Source organism: Eriocheir sinensis, chromosome 34 (genome assembly GCF_024679095.1).
Source record: "Eriocheir sinensis breed Jianghai 21 chromosome 34, ASM2467909v1, whole genome shotgun sequence".
Classification (NCBI taxonomy): domain Eukaryota; kingdom Metazoa; phylum Arthropoda; class Malacostraca; order Decapoda; family Varunidae; genus Eriocheir; species Eriocheir sinensis.
This window is the reverse complement of record NC_066542.1, coordinates 16,603,685-16,627,021: the sequence shown is the minus strand read 5'-3', so window position 1 is coordinate 16,627,021 and position 23,337 is coordinate 16,603,685.

The following is a 23,337-nucleotide window of genomic DNA, read 5'->3' as shown; positions in this document are numbered from 1 at the left end:
CCCTCATGCCATTCCTCGTACTTTGTGGCCTCTTCCTCCTTATATCAGTCTAAAGTTTCCTTTCTCGCCACTCATTCTTCCACTTCTTCAGTCCCTCATCTTTCACTGCTATATCGATCACATTCTTCCACTTTCTTATATTCCACTCAAACCCCTTTATGTTTCTGTTTGTTAGTTTCCATTCAAACACATTCTGCCTATCCTCAGCAGGTTGATGCACCCACCTAATTAGCATGCTATTTCTGTCTATCACCCGTCCACATTTCTTTGCCCATTTGCTCTTCCTAATATTCCATAAGTATACCTTTCGTGCTCATCTGCTGTCCTCCATTCACTCACTTCACCTTATTAGTCGACTTTACTCCATTTTCTTCTCCCTTTGCTCCGTCTCCTTCTTCTCTTCCTCCTATCGTTTCTTCGCTCCTCCTTTGTCCTCAATAGCAACAGCAACATCTACAACAGCAACATCATCATCATCCACAACGTAAACAACATAAACAGTAACACATGACCCCTAGAGTTATAGAAAAGGTTTTTGTTTAATTCATTTACGTGTTCGTTCGAAACAATATTAGTAACACCCATAACAACACAACAACAACACTTACATCACCCTTAGAGTTATAGAATGGGTTTTTATTTCAATATTTCACGTGTACGGTCATAGATGTGTGAACTACTAAAAAAAAATCCATGACAGTTGACACCGCTCCGTATAAATCAATAACCGAAATTAATCTTCGGAGGAGAAAAATTTGTCGAAGAAAAAAAAAAGGAGAACAAAAGTAGACTGAATCGTCACAGAAATCAGACCAAAATAGATATGATTGGCTGGCTGAGAGGGAGAGAAAGGTGAGGAGAGGGGAGAGAGAGAGAGAGAGAGAGAGAGAGAGAGAGAGAGAGAGAGAGAGAGAGAGAGAGAGAGAGAGAGAGAGAGAGAGAGAGAGAGAGAGAGAGAAGAGGAGGACATGTAGAAGAGAGGAGAGAAGAGAGAATGAGATTTGAGAACATGTAGAAAGGTGAACGGAGAGAAAGGAGGATAAGAGAAGAAGAAGGAGGATATGAAGAAGAGTTTAGAGACGAGAGGAAAAGAGAATGAGATTTGAGAACATGAAGAAGGGTGAAGGGAGAGGAAGGGAGATAAGAAGAGATACTGAGAATGAGGACAAAGAGAAAATGGGGAGAGAAGATGTAGAGGAAATGGACAGAAGAGAGAAGAAGGGAAGAAAACATAATTGGATAATGAAGGGAAGAAAAGCGCGGAGAGACATTACTCAGCGATATTGCGGAGGAGGAGGAAGAAAAAAAAAAGAGGAGACGGAGCAAAGGGAGAAGAAAATGGAGGTAAGGTCGACTAATGAGGTGAAAGGAAGGATAATTCGAAGTGAAGTGTAAGAGAAGAGGGAAGAAGAGGAAGAGGAGTAAGAGGGGGAGGAGGAGAAAAGGGAGAAGGAGAAAAAAGAAGACGACAAACACGAAAACGAAAACGAAATGACATGACCAAGCAACGTAAGGGAAGAAGAAAAGGAAAGAGGAAAAGAAGAAAGAGGAGGAGGTGGAAGAAGAAAGCAACGGAAACGAACACGAACGCAAAACAAAATGACCAGGAATTAATTAAGCGCAAAAGGAGGAAGAAAAGGAGGAGAGAGAAGAAAAAAAAAAAAAGATAAAAATGAAAAAGATGAAGAACAAGAAAAGAAAATGAAGACGAAGGGTGAGGAGGACTAAGGAAAGGGAAGGCGAAACGAAACAACTAATTGACATACCTCCATCGACAGGTGCGACCCGTCATCAACTCACCTGCCTTGTCAGTTGTCACACCTTCCCTAACAAGCCAAATCCGCTGAGCCCCACCTGGCGAGAGAGAGAGAGAGAGAGAGAGAGAGAGAGAGAGAGAGAGAGAGAGAGAGAGAGAGAGAGAGAGAGAGAGAGGATAAAATAGGAATAAAGAGGAGAAAGTAGGAAGACAGGGAAAGGATGACAGCTGGAAAGAGAGCATGAAAAAGAAAGGAGGAAAAGAATAAAAGAGGAAAAGATAGAAAGGAAAAGGAGGAAGAGAGGAGACAGGCGAGGGATTATAACCGGAAAGAGGAAAATTGACGGGTAAAGAAGGAGGAGGAGGAGGAGGAGGAGGAGGACGATGAGGACGAAAATGACGAATATTGAGAATGATGAAGATTGGAGTCTGGAGAAGATTCGAGGGAGGAAAATACTCAGGGAAGAGATGGTTTAGGGAACATGGAGAAGATTGCAGAGAAGGTAGGAAGGAGGTAAGCGAGGAGGAGAAAAGAACAGCTGACTGGAAGAAGATACAAGACTGGAGCACTGGAATGAATGAAGGGAATAGAATAGTGGAATGATTAGTAGAGATTTGAGGAAGATTGGGTATTGGACGGAAGGAAAGAAGGAAATTAGAGGAGCAAAGAACAGCTGACTGGAAGAAGATACAAGACTGGAGCACTGGAATGAATGAAGGGAATAGAATAGTGGAATGATTAGTAGAGATTGGAGGAAGATTGGGTATTGGACGGAGGGAAAGAAGAAAATTTAGAGGTAGTTATAGAGAACTCTAGAGGAAAGAGTTCGAATGGAGGAAGGATTGGAGAAGAGAAAGGAAGAAAGGAATAGAACAGTTGAATGATTAGTAGAGATTGGAGGAAGGTAGAGTAATGAGGGAAAGGAAGGAAGGAAGAGAAATAGGTCGTAGACAGAGATTAGTGACTGATTTAAAAGAGTTAGGATTAAGGAAGGATTGAAGAAAAGAAATTAAGAAGAGCAGAAAAAGGAGAAAACTCAAAGAATAAAGAGGAAATGATAAACAAGAGGAGCAACGTAGGACTCGAAGGAAGAATAGAAGAAAGAGGAATGAGAAATATAAGAAAGACGAAGACCTGGAAAATAGAAGATAGAGGGAATACAAGGAAAAAAAATAGACGTGAAGACAACGGAAGGAGGAGGGAGAGGACTGTCAAGAGAAAGGGAGGGAGAGAAAGAGAGAAAGGAAGGAGAGACGCAAGTTGATGATTGACGAAGATATGAAAAAGCTAGACCGAGATAGATAGATAAATAGATAGATAGGGCGAGAGAAAGAGATCAAATTTAGTGAACTCTTAATATTGGCCAAAGAGAAATCAAGGATGAAGCGCCACCATCAGCATCTCAAGGTGGGGGGGGTTGAAAAGTGGGGGGGTTGAAAAGTGGGGGAGAAGGAGAAGGAGGCACCTATCATAGTTACCCCCCCATTCCCTCAGCCCCTTCCTATTCCTCCGCCCAACCACACCTGTCCTTCCAGCCCTCGTCACTGCCCTCTGTCTCATGCCCATGCCCCTCACCGCCTCCACCTCCACCACCGCTAGTAGAAAGGGAGAGAGGGAATGGAAGAAGGGGCCATCTATTAAAGTACATCCCTCCCCTCTTTTCTTTCCTTTTCCTCTCATCTTCACCCAACCACACCCTTCCCCATCTCCACCTATGCCCCTACCTAACGCTGCCTCCACCGCCACCGCCTCCAGTACCATCACTGCCACCACCGCCGCCGCCGCCGCCGCCATCACAGGTGAACGCCAGGTGAAGTAAGCCCGAGAAATCCTCATCGCTAATTGGATTCGAGCCCCAACATAATTACTCCAAGATAATTAAGGTTGAGGGTTATCAAACTATTCTAATTTCTCTCTGATCAAACAATTTCAGCTGAATCTGGACGGATTAACAACAGTGGCAGCAAGAGAGAGAGAGAGAGAGAGAGAGAGAGAGAGAGAGAGAGATCACGTAGGTATATATACACCGTACTTTCATCGCTCAACCCTAACAAGCAGCAAAGATAGCCACTGGACACATACGAACCAGGATTGACAAGCCACACAGGAGGAATACAAGACTGGCACATGTGGTGAACCTGTCTCGTGTTACCAATGGGTTTGCTGGTGTATTTAAGCAGGTGTGTGGAGTTGGATACAAAAAAAATCGACTTCGACACCAGGAAATTTTAAGGTTTCGACTTCGACTCCGATTCCAGGAAATTTTAAGGTTTCGATTTCGATTCCGACTACAGGAAATTTTAAGGTTTCGAATTCGACTCCGAGTTCAGGAAATTTTAAGGTCTCGATTTCGACTCAGACTCCAGGAAATTTTAAGGTTTCGATTTCGACTCCGACTCCAGGAAATTTTAAGGTTTCGATTTTGACTCAGACTCCAGGAAATTTTAAGGTTTCGATTTTGACTCAGACTCCAGGAAATTTTAAGGTTTCGATTTCGACTCCGAGTTCAGGAAATTTTAAGGTTTCGATTTCGACTCCGACTCCAGGAAATTTTAAGGTTTCGACTCCGACTCCAGGAAATTTTACGGTTTCGACTTCGACTCCTACTCCGACTTCACTCCCCTCCTCCCTTCTCCTTACAGTACAGTGTTAGGCAAATCAAACCCCGCCACACCACACCACACCAGCGTTACCAAATTATCGTACTCAGCCACCAGCACATCGTATTGTCTGGTTTCTGACGTACAGATTTCGCAGAGACACCAATGACTAATAATTTTAACGATAACTTTAACTGGAATTTCGTTATCTGTGTAGGTAGGAAAGTTTCGAGCCCTGGAACTGATAATCGCGATGTTCTGAGTACACTAATTTGGCAACGCTGCACCACCCCCAGTCACACCGCATCACACGTGTCGCAAAGGAGTTCGAGGCAGCGGAATGACAAAAAAGAGAGGAAGGAATACAAAGTTGGCATCTGCGGTGAACCCGTCTCGTGTTTTCCAATAGTTTGCCGAGGCTAAGAGCTCCACTTCCTGCTAGCGGGGAAACTTGCTCCCGACATGATACTCTTTGATAACGCCAGAACTCTCTGTGAACTTCTGCTCCCTTCCCTTCCTGGCCTCATATTCTCAAACACTTCGGGGCTTACACATCTACCTTGATTAGGCTTTCATAGAGGTTCATATAGGTTGACATGATACTCCTTGAATGACGCTGGAACTCTTTGTGAACTTCTGCTCCCTTCCCTTCCTGGCCTCATATTCTCAAACACTTCGGGGCTTACACATCTACCTTGATTAGGCTTTCATAGAGGTTCATATAGGTTGACATGATACTCCTTGAATGACGCTGGAACTCCTTCCTTCCTGGCCTCATATTCTCAAACACTTCGGGGCTTACACATCTACCTTGATTAGGCTTTCATAGAGGTTCATATAGGTTGACATGATACTCCTTGAATGACGCTGGAACTCTTTGTGAACTTCTGCTCCCTTCCCTTCCTGGCCTCATATTCTCAAACACTTCGGGGCTTACTCATCTACCTTGATTAGGCTTTCATAGAGGTTCATATAGGTTGACATGATACTCTTTAGCTGACGCTGGAACTCTTTGTCAACTTATGCTTTCCTTCCTGGGTCCTCATTCTCAAAGACTTCGGGGCACACAAACACACACCTTTGATTAGGCTTTCATGGTGGTGGTTGTGGGTATTTCCAAGAGTAGTTTTATGAGTATAGGGATAGTTTGACAAGGCTTCTGCACCATGAACCTGGAAAACACTCGTGAGAACCTGACTGATCTCCACTTTGGTCTTTGGGAATTCATGTTGTGAGAACTGAAAGCGTCTGAGATTACTGCCCCCTAGCGAAGTAACAAAACCCAACATTTGTGGTATCTAGGCGTATTATAAGAAACTCGATCCCTTACTTGAACACCGAATCTGAAACTTTTGATGCTTTAAAATTACAATGAGTATGATGATGCCTTTATTTCCTCGCGCTGAACCATATTCGTGTATTTGCGTGTCGGGTTGGTCGGATAATTCAGAATCGTAAAGGGATCCCGAACGCTGAGACGCCGATTAAGGTCTCAGAGTCTGATCCCACGACGGAAATGTTAAAACTAAACGAAGAGAGAGTTTTGTGAAGTGTTTCGAAATTTACTTAACTTTACCTCACTTTCAAACTTTAATTTAGTAGTGCGTTTTCACCACCAAGATCGCCTGAAAGTGGATAATCTTACAACCAAAGCTCCGAAGTTTGACAGAATTGACCTTATCCCCTTGACTGCGGATTTCCTACAAGAAGACATCACCAAGCTACAGGAATGGATCAAAAAGTGGCTGCTACAATTCAGTGAAGAAAAGTATAAAGTCATGTACCTTGGGAGGGGAATCCAGCATGCCAATACCACATGGGAAACACTCCACTATCCATCACAGAGGCAGAGAAAGACCTGGGAGCTTATGTTACCAGGCTACCAGTGAAAGCCAAATCCGTGCCAATCGCAGCGGACGGGTTAAGAGAATATACAACACCTCTATTACTAATTTCACGTATGTATCGAGTATGTATCGACACACTTCTCCTTCCGAAATTGACCTCTCTTCTGGCCACTCTTCTAAACTCTTTTTTATAGTGGCAGTGATCAGCAGGCTTTTTCTCTCATTATTTTTTTTGTTTCCCTTGAGTTGCTTCCTTTGCTTAAAAAAAAAAATCAGCCAATGTTATGTAACTATTCTCTGTACCTCAGTTACTTCTGCTGTTCATCTGTATTCATTTCCACACGTGTATCAAACAGTGTTATGTATTTTCATCTATTTTTGTATGCATGTATTTTTTTTCATATTTGGTTTGCATTTTTCCTTTCTCTCAGCTTCCCAGTTTCTTTTTGAGGAATACCCTTACGATACTTTTTTTGCGAGTTTCTTCACTAATTGGACCTCTCTATCCCTCCTGTCCTGCCCTCTGGTGGCAGTGTGAGGAAGCGTTCATTTACATTTCTTTCTCTTCTTCTTACTGTTGCTCCTGTTACTCTTCTTTTCCTTGTTCTTCTGCATCATCATCTTCGTTTTCTTCTTCTTCTTCTTCTTCTTCTTCATCCTCTTCTTTGTCATCATCTTCTTTATTAATTGCGTGTTCTTTGTCTTCCCCTTTCTTTTGAGTCCTCTGAGTCGTCCACCGAGAGTCAGTACTAGAAGAAAAAGTATCCCGGTATAAGTTATCAAGAAGTTACACGCCTCGCTAACAAGCCTTTAATTTTTTGAGGTCTGTCTTCTCGGGCGACCTCAAAACTCATATACTCGACGCTGATGTGCAAATTTGACTGACTCTCTCTCTCTCTCTCTCTCTCTCTCTCTCTCTCTCTCTCTCTCTCTCTCTCTCTCTCTCTCTCTCTCTCTCTCTCTCTCTCTCTCTCTCTCTCTCTCTCTCTCTCTCTCTCTCTCTCTCTCTCTCTCTCTCTCTCTCTCTCTCGCTCTCTCTCTCTCTTCCCTCGTTAGGACCTCTGCCAGAACGAGAATGATAGAGAAAAGAGACGAGAAGAAAATGTACTCCGAGCGGATAGTGTAAATATTGAGAGAGAGAGAGAGAGAGAGAGAGAGAGAGAGAGAGAAGGGGGGGAGGGTGAAGGATCTTATCGCCAGACCTTTCTCTCCACCACAACCTTCCTCACCCCTTCTCTCTATCTCTGTCTCTTCTTCTTGTTCTTGTTTTTTCTTCATTCTTCCTTTGCTACTTCTTTTTCTTCTTCTTTTCTTATTTGTCATCTTTTCTTCTTCTTTTTCTTCTTCCTCTTCCTCTTCTTTTTACCTTTTTCTTCTTCTTCTTCCTTCTTTTTCTCCTTCTTTTCTTATATTTCATCTTATACATCTTCACCACCCTCACCTCCTCATCATTATCATCCTGCTCCTCCTCCTCCTCCCCATTCTTCTCCTCCGTTCCTCTTACTACTCATACCTCTTTTCCTCCTCCTCCTCCTCTTCCTCCTCCTCGTCCCGTCGCATGTCTGGCTGGAGGCTCTTGTTTTACGGCGTCGGGGCCCAGAATGATGCTTTTTATAATGACCGTCGACAGAGGGGCCGCTGCCGCCTGCCCCGCCCGCTAATCGCCCTGTTATAAGCCTCACGCCCGCCTCCGATGCTCGCCGTCCGCCCGCTACGCTCTTTACGGTACCCACTCATGAAATCGCCGGTTTGATGGTGCTGAATCTGCGCTTACTTTCCGTTTTTTTGGTGTGTTTTTTTGTTTGTGGAGTTGTTGTTTTTTTCTTTCTCCATTCCTTTCTTCCTCTTCTCGTTTGTTTTCTTTCCTTTGTTTTGTTTTGTTTTGTTTTGTTTGTTTTCTCGTGTTTCTTTTTTACCCTCCGCTTTCCTTTCTCTCACATTTCGTTTTGTTTGTTTCTTATTTTTCGTTGTTTTCTTCTTCGTCTTCTACTTCATCATCTCCTCCTCCTCCTCTTCCTCATTCCACTTCGTCTTTCCCCTCTCTCCTTTCTTCCATTCTTTGACTCTTTTTCCCGTTCTCTTTTCTTCCGTTTTCTTTCTCGTTTTTTTTAAATGGTTGCGAAAGAAAGAAAAGTGAAAGAGGAGAAAGGAGGAAAGAGATGGAAAGACAGAGGAGAGTAAGAGAAAGAGGAGCAAGAAGAGGAAGATTAAAATGAAAAGAGAGAATAGGGATGGATTGAAAAAGGGATGAAGAGAGAGAAATATGAGAGAAGAGGAGGAAGGAGTAAAGAATAGGGAAGGAAATGAAAAGACGGAGAGAAAGGAGAAAAGAATGCAGCAAGATGAAGAGGAGGAATAAGAATTTGTTACTGAAAAAATAGAAAATAGAAGGGGTGAAAAGGAGAGAAAGGTGAGAGAGGAGGAAGGAGTGAGGAAAGAGAAACCAAGTGAATTGAGAAGAGGGAGGGAGAGGCAAAAAAAAAGAGAAGAAGGAGTTGAAGATAAAAAGGGAAGGGGTGATGAGGATAGAGATAATAGAAGGGTGGAAAAGTGATAGAAAACAAAGCTCAGAGGAAAAGAAGGAATAAAGAAAGGGGAGAAGAGGGAGGGAGAGGCAAAAAGATGAAGAGGGAGGGAAGAGGGGAGGGAGTGATGAGGACAGAGAAGGTAGAAGGGTGGAAAAGGACATAAAATAAAGCTCAGAGGAAAGAAAGGAGTAAAGAAAGGGGAGAAGAGAGAGAGACGCAAAAATAGGGAGGTTAAAAGATGAAGAGGAAAGGGGGAAGGGAGGGGGAAGATAGAGTGGTTGAAAAAGAAGATAAGAAATAAAGATCAGAGGAAAGAAAGGAGAGAAGAGAGAGAGAGAGAGACGCAAAAAGAGGGAGGTTAAAAGATGAAGAGGAAAGGGGAAGGGAAGGGGGTAATGCAGGAGGGGGCAAGGGGTCAGGAGGAGATGAGGGGAGGGAGAGGCTTAGGCGAGGGAAACGGCCGCCTCTCCCGGTCCACAACAATAAGAAAGAATGGCGCGGCGCCCCTAACGCCAGGGAATAATGCCGCTCTGACGTGATAACCGCGCCAGGGCCCTTCACGACGCCCCGACACGCAATCCTCCGCCTCCGCCTCCTCCTCCTCCTCCTCCTCTACCTCTACTCAGCCTTCTCCTCCTTCTATGCTCAGCCTCCTCCTCTTCCCGCTCAGCCTTACCCTTTCACTCCATGCCTTTCTTTATTTCTTGTTTTATTCCTTTATTTTTTTACTGTTTTAATTTTTGTTGCCGTTTCCGTATCTTCATCTACGTGCCATCCTGTTTTGTTTTGTTTTGTTTTGTTTTTTCCCTTCCTCCTACCTTCATTTTTTCTCCTTTCCATCTTACTTCCTTCATTATTTATTTCATCCTTCCTCTCTGATTTCTTTCCTTATTTCCTTCCCTTCTTCATTTCTTTCCTTCCTTCCTTCTTTTTGCATCTCTTTCCTTCCTTCCTTCCTTCTTCCTTATCATTTCCACCCCTTCATTTTACTCCTCCACCCTCTCCACTTTTCTCTCCACTCCCCCCTTCCTCCCTCCACACATTCTCCTCCCTTCCTCTCCTTACCAACTATTCTCTCCACGCCAATAACTCCTTCCACTCCCCCCTCCACTCCATGTCTCCTCCTCCCTTCAATCCCCCTCCCTCTCCCCCTCCTCCTCCTCCTCTTCCTTTTTCTTTTCTCTTTTCATCACTCATCGTCTTCATTTCCCCTCCTTCCTCATCTCCCTCCTCCTCCTCCTTCTCCTCCCTCTTTCCTCCCTCATCTTCTTTCTTCCGTCACTCATTCGCTCTCCTGCACTATCCGCTTTTCCTCCTCCTCCTCCTCCTCCTCCTCCTCCTCCTCCTCCTCCTCCTCCTCCTCCTCCTTCTCTTCCTCCTCCTCCTCCTTCCGTGTTCCTTCCTTTTCTTTCATAATATTTTTTTCCTCGTTGTTTCTCCTTCGTTTCATGTTCGCCAATAATGTTTTCTTTTTTCCTTTATTTTCATTCGCGATCTCTGTATTTCTCCTTCCTTCCTTCCTTCTTTCCTTTTTTTCTTTCACAGACTTTTTCTTTTTTTCTTCTTCTTCTCATCCTCGCACAGTCCTTATCTCCCTTCAAACTCTCTCATTTTCTTTTTCCTTTTTCTTTATTTTTTTTTCTTCTGCCTCATGTTATTTATCTTCCATTTTCTTCCGACCATCATTTCTTTTCTCCTCCTTTCCTCCGTTTCTCGTAAAGTTGCTCCGTTGTTTTCGTTCGCTTTTCTTTTTTTCTTTACTCTTCTTGCCTTCCTGCTTTTCTCTCTTTCTCTCTCCACCTCGGCGTTTCCTTATCTCTTTCCCTTCCTGCCTCATTCTCTTCCTCCTTCGATGGCCGTTCTCTTCGTCTCTTTCTTTTCCTTTTTTCTTTCTTAGGGATTTTCAACACTGGCAGCTCCCTCTCACGAAATAATGATGGTGGGTGAATTGAATCATATTGCCCAACATCATTTCGCTCTCTGCTAGTTTCTTTTAGTTTCTGGTCAATGAGTGAAGTTCTGTGAGGGAGAGAGACTCGGCAGATGGTACAGGAAGACGTCTCCCTAAAACTTCGTATTGCTTCCTACTCGAACTAATGATGTTGAGGTGAATTGAATCATATTGACTAACATTATTTTATTTTGCTGTCTGTTAGGTGTTTTTTTTTTCTTTTTTTGGTGGGGTGGGGAGGGAGAGAGATGAAAACTTTACCATAAGACTTCATATTACTTCCTACTCAAATTAATGATGTTGAGGTGAATTGAATCATATTGGCTATCATTATTTTGCTGTCTGTTAGTTAGTTTTTTGGGGGGGTATTTATTTATTTATTTATTTTATTTTCTTGTCAATTTCTAAAGTTTCCAGTGGGTGGTTGAGTCAGACTTTGGCCTAAAACCTCATGATTCTTCTTTCCTCTTCTTTCATCTTCCTTCCTCTTGGGTCTCTGCCAGCCACCCTCTTCCCCTGTCCCATAGCGCAGCATCCCATTTTCTTCCGCAGCCGCCACCACCACCGCCTCATCTTATCTCCTTCTCTCTTCAGCTCTCCTCTCACGCTTCTCTCCTCTCATCATCTCCTCTCTCTCCCATCTCTCTCAGCCTCTCCTCCTCCTCCTTTCCTCTCTCACGGTTCCTCCTCCCCCAATATTTTCTCTCATAACTTTTTCCCACGCCACTGATTAAGTTCTTCCGTTTCTCAATCTCTTCTTCTGTTCCTGCGTGACCTTTCTCTCTATATCATTTCTTGCCGGCCCTCCCCTCCCTCCCCTCCCCTCTCTCCCCCCCCCACCCTCTTTCTCTCTCTCTCCCTCTTGGCTCTTTTACCTCTCTCCTTCGCTCTATATCATATCTCACCTGCCACCCATCCCTTCCTCCTACTCCCTCTCTCTCTCCCTCACCCTCTCTTTCTCCCTCTCTCTCTCTCCCGGCAGTTTTCCCTCTCTCCTTTTCTCTATATCATATCTCTCCTACCCTGCCCTGCCCTTCCCCTCCTCCCTCTTTCTCTCTCCCTCACCCTCTATCCCTCTCTCTGTTTTTCCTCTCTCTTCTTCTCTCTATGTAATTTCTCTCCTGCACTCCCTCCCCACATTCTCCCTCACCTTCACTCTTTCTTTCCCTCCTCCTCCTCTCTCTCTCCTGTTTCACCATCCTTCTTCTCTTTATATCTTTTTTTCCTGCCATACCCTTCCTCCTCCACATTTTTTTCCTCACCCTCCTCTTAGTTTCTCTACCCCTCGCCCTCCTTCTCTCCCTCTCCCTCCTGTTTCACCTTTCTTTATCTCTCCTTCCCGTCCTTCCAGCAATCCGTCGGTAAATACTGGTTATGTGCCCAGCCTATGGAAAGTAGCTAATGTGACGCCGATTTTCAAAAAAGGGGACAGGTCAGCTGCTTCCAACTATCGCCCAATTAGCTTAACATCGGTTATTGGCAAGATGCTGGAGTCCATAATAGCCAGGAACATTCGGGAGCATCTAGAGAAACATAGCTTAATTCACGACTCGCAGCATGGGTTCACGAAAGGTAGGTCATGCCTCACCAATCTCTTGTCCTTCTACAATAAAGTATTTGAGGCGGTAGACAGAGATGAAAATTATGATGTAATTTATTTTGATTTTAGTAAAGCGTTTAACAAAGTTCCTCACCACCGACTGTTGCTTAAATTACAGGCTCACGGAGTAGAGGAGAAAGTTTTGAATTGGGTCAAGGCGTGGCTTAGCAATAGGAAGCAAAGAGTGCAAATCTCTGGTAAAAGATCTGACTCTTGATGTGTTACGAGTGGGCTCCCACAAGGTTCGGTATTAGGTCCACTTTTGTTTATTATTTATATCGATGACTTAGAAACAGGAATTAGTAGTGATGTCAGTAAGTTTGCAGATGATACCAAGATCGGTAGAGTAATTGAGTCGGGTCAGGACGCTAGTATTCTACAGGATGAACTAAACAGAATGTATGACGGGGCGGATAAATGGCAGATGGAGTTCAATGTAGGGAAGTGCAGTATTCTGAGTCTAGGTAGGACCAACCCCTCACATAACTATTGCTTAAATGACACTCCCATAAGCAGGTCTGGGTGCGAGAGGGATTTAGGGGTCTTAGTGACCTCGGATCTCCGTCCAAGGGCACAATGCATTCAAGCTAGAAATCGAGCAAACAGGGTACTGGGATTTATTTCAAGGAGCGTAAGCAACAGAAGCGCCGAAGTCTTCCTCAAACTATATTTAGCATTAGTTAGACCTTATCTTGATTATGAGGTTCAGTTCTGGTCACCTTATTATAGAATGGATATCAAAATGTTAGAATCGGTGCAGAGGAGGATGACTAAGATGATTCAAGGGTTACGAAACTTGCCATACGAATAAAGACTCAGACAGTTTAACTTGCATTCTCTAGAAAGGCGAAGGGTGCGAGGAGACATGATCGAGGTTTATAAATGGATGAAGGGCTTTAATAAGGGGGATATTCATAAGGTTCTGTTGGTAAGAGAACCGGGTAGGACACGTAGTAATGGGTTTAAACTGAATAAATTCAGATTCAACAAGGACATAGGCATAAATTGGTTTACTAATAACAGAGTGGTGGATGAGTGGAACAGGCTGAGTAGTCATTTTGTGAGTGCCAATAAAATTGTCACATTCAAAAATAGATTAGATAAATTCATGGACAGTGATATTAGGGGGGGTTAGATTCACGGGAGCTTAGGTTCAAAGGAGCTGCCTTGTACAGGCCTATACCGGCCTCTTGCAGACTCCCACGTTCTTATGTTCTAATGTTCTTATATGCTAGCATGAAAGTTAGGCTTGGAGTGTTCAGTAAATTGCTGGTCGGTAAAGATAGGTCGAGAGAGCCAGGGAGCCTAAAGCGTCCTCGGGGGCAGATAAGCACAAACATCACCTTCCCAACTGATTGCGAACGTGTCTCCGTCGCGATGGCTCGTTAGTGGTGGAGAGCAAGTGGGCTTAGGGTTGGGTGATAGACTTACGGTGGGGAGATAGGCTTAAGAGTGGAGAGTCTTATTGGTGAGGGAAAGTGGATTGGTGAGTGATTGGCAAGTGATTCTGTGTATATGGGTTATGATTGTGAGTGTGAGTGTGTGTGTGTGTGTGTGTGTGTTAAGTTATTTTTTTACAGACAGACGGATAGCCTACACACCACACCACACACATACATATGTAAACACACACACACACACACACACACACACACACACACACACACACACACACACACACACACACACTTCTCTCTCTCTCTCTCTCTCTCTCTCTCTCTCTCTCTCTCTCTCTCTCTCTCTCTCTCTCTCTCTCTCTCTCTCTCTCTCTCTCTCTCTCTCTTTGGAATGCTATATTGCAGATGTGTCTCGTATATTTAAACAAGTTATTTTTTTTTGTTCCTCTGAAAAACGACTAACACTTGCACCAACGAGAGAGAGAGAGAGAGAGAGAGAGAGAGAGCAATGATTAATTTCTACGTCCTGGTGTGTGCAATCCTCAGCAAGAGAGAGAGAGAGAGAGAGAGAGAGAGAGAGTCTCTCTCTCTCTCTCTCTCTCTCTCTCTCTCTCTCTCTCTCTCTCTCTCTCAAGGTCATGCTAAACTTTGATGTATTATCTTAAAAACAGAGGAAAACTTTTTTTTTTTTTTTTTTTACCTTTAGTTTTATTTCTACGAATGTCAAACGAGTAGGTATGAAGTGCTGAAGGAAGAGAAGTACTTTGCCAATGGAAAATAGGGAGAGATAGTTAGATAAGTAGATAGATAGATGGATAGAGAGAGAGAGAGAGAGAGAGAGAGAGAGAGAGAGATTTCCATAGATTCACGTACGGTAGCTATCCAGATCACATACGATACTGAACGAAATACTACTGTTAAAGCTTTCCTCTACTACTACTACTACTACTACTACTACTACTACCAGAACTACAACCACTACCACTAACAACAACAATAAGTAAAATAAAACAATAAACGATATACCTAATACTGACAAAACGCGTTCCTTCCACCAATGTATATGCATGTAGCTCCCCCCCGTTGCCATCCCCCCTACCTGCCACCCCCACCTGCCCACCGCCTGCCCATTCATTTCAGCGCCCATTTTCTCCCCATTCGCTCACTTACCATTACGGCGGCGGGGAGGTGCGCGAGGTAATGGACGGCGGCCTATCAATTAAAGGAGCGGAGTTAATAGAACGTTTTGGCCGTGGCGCGGCTGGACTATATCTTGTTTAATGGTGTTGTTGTTTGCATGTGTTGAGACGTACACACACACACACACACACACACATATACATTGACTAGAGGCTCCTCCGAATAGCTTATGGTGTCAACATTTGCGAGAGAAAGTGTGTAAAAACCGTAAATGTAGGTAAATAGTCGATGAAAGCACTATTTTAAAGGGGTCGGTGTGAAGTGTGGATTTGTTTTAGTTTACCCTTCCAATCTGATGTTTTCTCTGTTAGGTTCGCGTGTTTCTCCTACTCTTCTTTACGTCATTATTCTTCCACCCTTTCTCCCTTTTACTCTTCTCCCTCTTCCCCCTCTTCCACACCTACATTCCACCACACTCTCCCCACTCACCAGTCACCTATCTCCTCCTTTCCTCTCCCCATACACACCATTCCTCTCTTCTGATCTTTTCACCTCCTTACTGATCTCCCCTCCCCATCTAGCCCTCACCTCCTCCCATACACCCATTCCTTTCCTTCCCATAAATCTCACATATTACTTACCTCCCTTTCCCTCCTATCTCTTACACCCTTATATACCCAAGCTTGCACTCCTTCCTATCCCCCTTTCTTATACCAGGTCCAGCGTCTTGTCCCTTACTATCATGCACCCCTACCCTTATCGACTATCCTGCCCCTCCCTCTACCTTCCTTCCCATCACCCCTCACCTCTCCTACCCACGATCCTCACACCCTCCCTCTACCTTCCTTCCCATCACCCAACACCTCTCCTACCCACGATCCTCACACCCTTCTCGACCATCCAACCCCTCCCTCTACCTTCCTTCCCATCACCCTTCACCACGATCCACCCCGCCCCTCCCGATCATCCTGCTCCCCTTCCCCCGTCCTTCCCATCACCCTTCACCCCTCCTACCCTCGATCTTCCCTCCCTTCCCGACCATGCTCTCTCTCCCCCCCCTTCCTACCCCTCTCTCCTCCCATCCCCCATTACCTACCCTAACCCCCTCCCCAATTCCAGGGCGCCGAGGGGGCAATCACGGTCATCAGGGATCATTAGCGCGCGGAACAAGGGCGGTGGTTATGCATTACCTGGTCATCACGCCCCCCCCTCACCCCCTTATCTCCCTCCCCCCTTCCCAGCGTGACGCATCCACCCACCTGCCCGTGACAAATGAGCTCAATACCTGGACAGTTTCAATCGCCCTAAAACAGATGACTCGCTGCGGGCTTGACCAAAACAAAGGTGGGGGTGAACGCAAGCAAGCAAGCAAGCCCTGTTGTTACGCATTTTTTTTATCTGTTTGTACCTGTTTGCCTGTTTTTTTGTTAGAGGGGGAAGTCCGAGAATGTAAAAAAAAAAGAGTATATGAAACTAGGATGAATCTCGTGAACTTGACAAAAACAAAGGTAGGGATAAACGCAAACAAGCAATCCATATTGTTACGCTTTTTTCATCTGTTTGTATCTGTTTGCCTGTTTTTGTTAGAGGGGGGGGAGAAAAAAAAGAGTATACGTAACTTGAATAAAACTCGTGAACTTGACAAAAACAAAGGTGGGGATGAACGCAAGCAAGCAAGCCCTGATGTTACGCTTTTATGTACCTGGTTTCCTTTTTTTTTTTTTTTTTTTTTAGAGGGAAAGAAAAAGACAGTATGATTAAAATAACACCCACCTTCCTGTTACCTCCCCCTCCTTCACCTCTTCCTAATATATAGTTAGCGGTCGACCTTACAAAGACAAAAGGTGGGGATGAACGCAACCAAGAAGGTAAGCCCTGTTGTTATGTTATTTTGTTTGTTTGTTTTTGTCTGTTTGCTGCTTTTGTGTTAGAAAAAAATAGAAAAAACGTTACGCAAGCCCCGTTTTTTCAACTTTATTTTGTTTTATTTATACATATTTGCCTGTTGTGTGTGTAAGAGAAAAAATGAGAGAGAGAGAGAGAGAGAGAGAGAGAGAGAGAGAGAGAGAGAGAGAGAGAATAAATAGACTTACACACACTTCGTAAGATACATGAAAAGAGGTAAACTAAAGACTAAAGGAATAGATAGATATATGCGAAGAGACGTAGATAGATGCAAACTAATGGATAGATAAATGTACTGAGAAAAGACGAGGCATAGAAATACGTAGGCGAGCTAAGGATAAAAGAATAGATAAAAATAAATGTACAGAACGAAAGATAGATACTCACTGAGAGAGAGAAAGAGAATAAGATGCAAAGGATCACACACCATTTTTAATTAAAGGAAATCAATCGAAAGACTCACCATCCTGGATGATCCTCGTAATTAAGACATTGAATCGCGACACCTCTCCGTCTCCCTCCTCCGATAGCCTGTCTGTCCGTCTGTCTGCCTGTATGTGTGTCTGCCTGTCTGTCTGTGCCTTCGTCTGTTTGTCTGTCTGTTGTCTATCTCCGCTTGTGTGTGGGGGGAGTGTGAGAGTGTGTGTGTGTGTGTGTGTGTGTGTGTGTGTGTGTCTCTCTCTCTCTCTCTCTCTCTCTCTCTCTCTCTCTCTCTCTCTCTCTCTCTCTCTCTCTCTCTCTCTCTCTCTCTCTCTCTCTCTCTCTCTCTCTCTCTCTCTCTCTCTCTCTCTCTCTCTCTCTCTCTCTCTCTCTCTCTCTCTCTCTCTCTCTCTCTCTCTCTCTCTCTCTCTCTCTCTCGTCCATTCCAAATAACCCCACAAAGAACTCATTCGAATAATTCCTTAAAAATGAACCCGCCGGCGAAAGCAATTATAATGACCGATTGAGGACTAATAATTGATGTGCTAATTAGTGTCACAGGCGACGCGTTTCCATCAGGAGCCGACGAAGAGGGGAGGGAAGAAGGGGGGATAGAATACGGGGAGAGAGGGAGGAAAGAAAGGGGGACGGAGGAGAGAGATTTAGACCTGTTTTCATGTTGGGAGGAAAGCGGAGGGATAGAGGTCGAGGAAGAAGAGGTTAGTTCAAGAAGGGATTAAAAGAGAGAGAGAGAGAGAGAGAGAGAGAGAGAGAGAGAGACTTCCTCTTTTTTATGTTTCCTCTTAAATGCTTCTCTTGGTGTGAAAAAAAAAAACAGACACACATACACATCACACAACATCCACCACCACATCCCTGCCACATCCTTAACCCCAGTACAACCACACTCCCCCCCCTCCCCCAGTCACATCCTCCCAGTTACGCTCCCCAGTGCAATCCAACCCCAGTCACATCCCAGTACAGTCACACACACACAGTCACATCCCAGTTACCCAGTGCAGTTCTACCCAGTCACATTCCAGTACAGTTCCTCCCCCCCCCCCCCCCCTGTCACATCCAGGTTACTCTCCATTACAATACCACCCCGGTCACATCCCTAGCATAACCACACTCTCCAGTAAAGCCACACTCCCCCAGTCACATCCCAGTCTTATCACACTCACATCACTCGTATAACATCACATACCAGTCACATCACAGTTCACATCACAGTCACATCATAGTCATATCACAGTCGCTTCAGTCACCTAACATCACATCCCAGTCACTTCAGTCACATCACAGTCACAGCCACATCTCCACTCCACCTCACAGCCACATCTCCGCTCCACATCACGGACCACACAAAAGTAAAGACCAAATTCGCGTCTTCCTGTTGACCGTGGCGAAAAGTTGCGGGCGAGGGAGAGTTTTTTTTTTCTGCTCCGTATTTTTGTTAATAATTCCATTTTCACTTAATTGAAGCCGGGACCCGTAAGGACCGCGGAAAAAATGGGGGTGGAGGGGGAGGGGGGACAAACTCCATCCGGGACTTCATTACTAAGTTTTAATGGGCAAAGATTCTGGCATATGTGTGGGAATTGTCTTTTATGTCTCCGGGACGTTCAATTATTATTCGAACGATCGTAATGTTCATGGGAGGGAAGGGGGAGGGGGTGCGTTTGTGTGTGTGTGTGTGTGTGTGTGTGTGTGTGTGTGTGTGTGTGTGTGTGTGTGTGTGTGTGTGTGTGTGTTTAAAAGGTGAGGGAAAGAGAAAGAGAACGTGAGGGACGGAGAGGAAGGAAGGAAGGAAGAAAAGACGGAAGGAAGGAAGGGAGAGGAGTGGCAGAAAAGAGTAATAGTCAAGAACAGGAAGAGGAAGAGGAAGAGGTTGAAAAGGAAGAAGAGATGGAATTGGAGGAGGAGGAGGAGGAGGAGGGGGGAGTGCTTATGTCACGGTTAGGAATGGGAGAAAATGGAACCAGTACAAGGTAACAAACAGGTATACAAACTTTAAAAATATATATATGTATTTCATCGCCCATATCTCATCCCATTTTTTCCTTCACAGTTCAGCGCCGCGACTAAAAAAAAAAAAATTGCAGGAAAAAGTAAGTTACAAATGAATAAGTCATAATTTTTACAAGGAAAACTTCACTCACAACACACACACACACACACACACACACACACAGCACGTCACGTCTTGTTACCATCATCAGCATAATAATTTCCCTACAAATTGCTCTTTCACTCTGGCTGCCGCGGAAGCCAGCCAGCCAGCCGCGCCTAATGTGATCACTCAGGGAAAAACTAATCTGCATTTTAGGTCCGTTTGATTACCAAAAGCACACCTGTCTCTTCCCGCCTCACCTGACAGGACGTTGTTTGGGTTCACTTGCCGCTCATTTCTCACCTTAATGACTCGACTCACTCACTCAGGTATTACATTACAGGTGTTTGCGTCAACTGTCACTAGATTCCACACCTTTACTAAGCTCTTCAACGACTGCCAAACAGGTTCTCATTAAAGCCGGGAGAGCTATTCATCTGAGCAGCAATATGAGGGAACTAACTATTGAAAGACACCTAACCTTCGTCAGTATACACATCTGAGTACACGTCTGAGCGAGAGCAATAAAAGGCAACTATTCAAAGACTCATCACCTTCGTCAGTAGTTGAGACAGCAGTAAAGGCAACCATTGAAAGACTCGTCATCACCTTCCTCAGTACACGTCTCTGAGCGATAGCAGCAAAGGCAACTATTCAAAGACTCATCACCTTCGTCAGTAGTTGAGACAGCAGTAAAGGCAACCATTGAAAGACTCGTCATCGCCTTCATCAGCGCAGCGCCAATATGAATACGTGGCTTGAGGACGCGCGCCAAATGCCCCTTGCGCGCTCCGCCTCGAGTGACAATAATTGGTGCCGGCGAGTCGAGGCGAGTGATGGACCCGCCGATGGATGGACCGACCGGGAATTTAGCGCCGTTCCTGTGTGCCCATTGACCTTGTGTGTGTGTGTGTGTGTGTGTGTGTGTGTGTGTATTACAGCTTTCTTGAGCCTACGTAACAAATTATGTGATTTATTTCTATAGCATATTCTCGGGAAATTTCCTGCCACATTTAGCACCAACAAACTGATCAACAGAAGGTTTTTCAGCAAGATTTCCACCAATTCTAACGCCTGCAAGTCAAATAGTGTTTTACGGGCGGAGCGTTACCTAGGCAGTGGCATGGTAAAGTCTCCGGACACAGCCGGACACGTTTACATTACTCCTCGACTCCCGTGATGGACAACGCCAACACCCCGGGGCGTCAGCACATGCCATAACTCATGTTTATACACATACTTTTCGCTTCTGAGTTGCTACCTCAACCACCCCAAACAATAATGAAATATAAGAACAAATTATTATATTAAAACATGTAGCACGAGAGAATGTGATTCCCCCTCCCAGATGCTGTCCATATATAGGGGTCTTCTCCGTCCTCGTATGGAGTATGTATCTCATGTGTGGGGGAGCTCCACACACACAGCCCTACTAAACAGAGTGGAGTCAAAGGCTCTTCGTCTCATCAACTCCCTTCCTCTTCTGGCAGTTTTCTACCTCTTAAATAGTTGCTTCTCTTTCTGTCTTCTTTCGATATTTTCTTGACGACTGCTCTTCCGAACTTGCTAATCCCATGTCTTCCCCCCTCCCGCGTCAAGTATGGGAGCAACAGTTAGCAGGCTTTTTCTGTTCTACATTTTCTATTTGTTGCCCTTGAGTTGCTCTCTGTGCTATAATTCCTTCATTGTGTTATGTTCTTTACTTATTCCCAATGAGACGGAGATGAGGTCACCTTTACCACACATTCACGTGCAGCTCTAGCATACACCACAAACATTACCTTACTTTACTTAGGCTACCCACCATCACCATCACCAATCTATTACCCCGTCACAGGCAGACACACACATCCATCACCTTGTCATCCCTCAACCCTTACCCTCATTACTGTATCAGCCTTGTGTCTTTATTCCCATTACCAGTGTATCACAAAGTCTGCACATCTGCTATCTGCCAACTTACCCTCACAAACTTCCATCATAGGCATATTATATTTCACACCTAATTGACCCTCTTCCCCTTTTATCCCTCATAAGTCCAAATGTTCATCATAATGTCGCTAGCATTCCTCACCTCCCCCTAATGTTCTCTCCCTCAATAACACACATTTCCTTATACGTACTTGCTATGACACTTTTAACGTAGTCTTATAAACAGCATGTAACTCATAACATAGGTAAATATTATACCATCTTTATATTATGTGCTCATATCATACAAGAAAGAAGAGACCATGCAATGATTAGTAACAAACCTAAACCAAAGCAGTGTAATGATTCCCAAAGGTGTGGCTGGTGGCACCTTGCCATCTCTGTGTGGTAACAGTGTGGAGTCTGTACACAGTCTGATCTACAATGCCACGATGCAAACATCTGGACATGAGCTCAGATGTCAGGTCACAAAATGTTTCCTTACTGCGTGTAACATTTGTGTAATAGTGCCACTTATGTGTAAGCCTCCATAATAGTTTCAACATTGTATTACATTACAGTTTATATAAATAATGTGTTGTAATGAGTACTTTTCTGCCTCAGGCTCAAGGGCTTATGTGATGGATGAGCACTGAGGCCGTGCACAGCTATAGCATATGCCCCCAACTTTACATTTATTCCATTATTCAGCATAGAAGGCACCCATGAATAGGTCACGTGCCTGTCAGTGCTCATTGCCACCACAGTTTTTCCAGAGTTATCAGCTTATGAATGTGAGTGCGTAGTGTATTAAAACTCATACTCTTTTTACTGGTTTATTAAGAAATTTTACTTTGCATTCCAATATATTGTGGCTGCAGACAGATACTGATTGACAACCCATAATGAATGTAGTTTATTGATGGATCTTCAATAGTATTTGCTGTATTTCTATCAAAGTCATTAAGAAAATAAACCAGTTTATTGATATCAGCATATAAGATTTTGATGTTAGGTTGTGTTTCATACATCTGAGAAGCAAATCTCTCCTTACTGTGGAAATCACTTGTTCTTTTGGCTTTGCCTTGCTTTGGGGCAATGAATGTTTCGATCCCTGGTCACTGACAGAGGGCCCAGCTGGTGGCCCCCTGTAGAGTGTTGCTGTAAGGAAACAGGATTAGTCCCCTGAGAGTCACCAGTCTCACAATCAGTTGTGTTTACCATGAGTTACAGCTCATCTGCTTGTGCCAAGAATTGACATCCTACATATCCTTCTTTGCACTCCAATTACAGTCATACTAAGACAGCAGTGTGTGATGGACCAAGCAGCAATGAAACGTCAAAATTGCTCACTGCCTCAGTGCTCATTTGTCTCACCGGTCCTTGAGCCTGTGGTGGGTGTGAGCCCTGGGACAGAGGGCAACTGTGTTATTACAGTTTGCCTTCCCCAGGTTTTCCAAGGTACCCATTTATCGACCAGCCCACAAAGGAAGATGAATAGTTGGGTGAGCTGTACGCCAACTGCTAAGGTTGGGATTCAAATCAAAAGTCTTGAGATCTGTAGCCAAGTGTGCTAAACACTACACCATGGAGGCGCACACCACACTAACCAATAGAAAGCCTCACAACAGCAGAACAGGCGCTGCCTTCCCTGGTTCTGGCAAGACATCCTTGGGATCTTGAAAGTCTGTTGTCACTCACACTTCTGCTTTGCAGGGTGGCAGCCATCACCTTTTCCACTGGCGTCAGCTCTTTTATAGTGGTTGGTCCATTACCTGTAATTAGGTTCTTCATGAATCTGCAACTGCACAAAAAAATGCTCTTTGCCACCCATTTACAAGAATAGAAAAAAAACAAATGTTAAGTGCAGCTTTTAGAGTGACAACTATTAGCTACAAGTCCATTAATTTCTTGAAAGATCATTTGATTAACTGTAATAAGAAGAAAAAATCCCCGGAAGTCCTGCTCTTCCTTCACACCGCTGAAGATGTTGGCCGCGGTGTGTCCACTATGAGTATTTGGTAAACATACATCTTTTGTCTGCCAGGCTGGGGTTCATTCACATTGACAGTCATGTCAGTGTGATTACACCTGTTCTTGCAATGCAAGTTTTCACACCAGAAACAGTGTCAGTTGTTCATGCTGCAGATGTTTCAAGTCACTCGTTA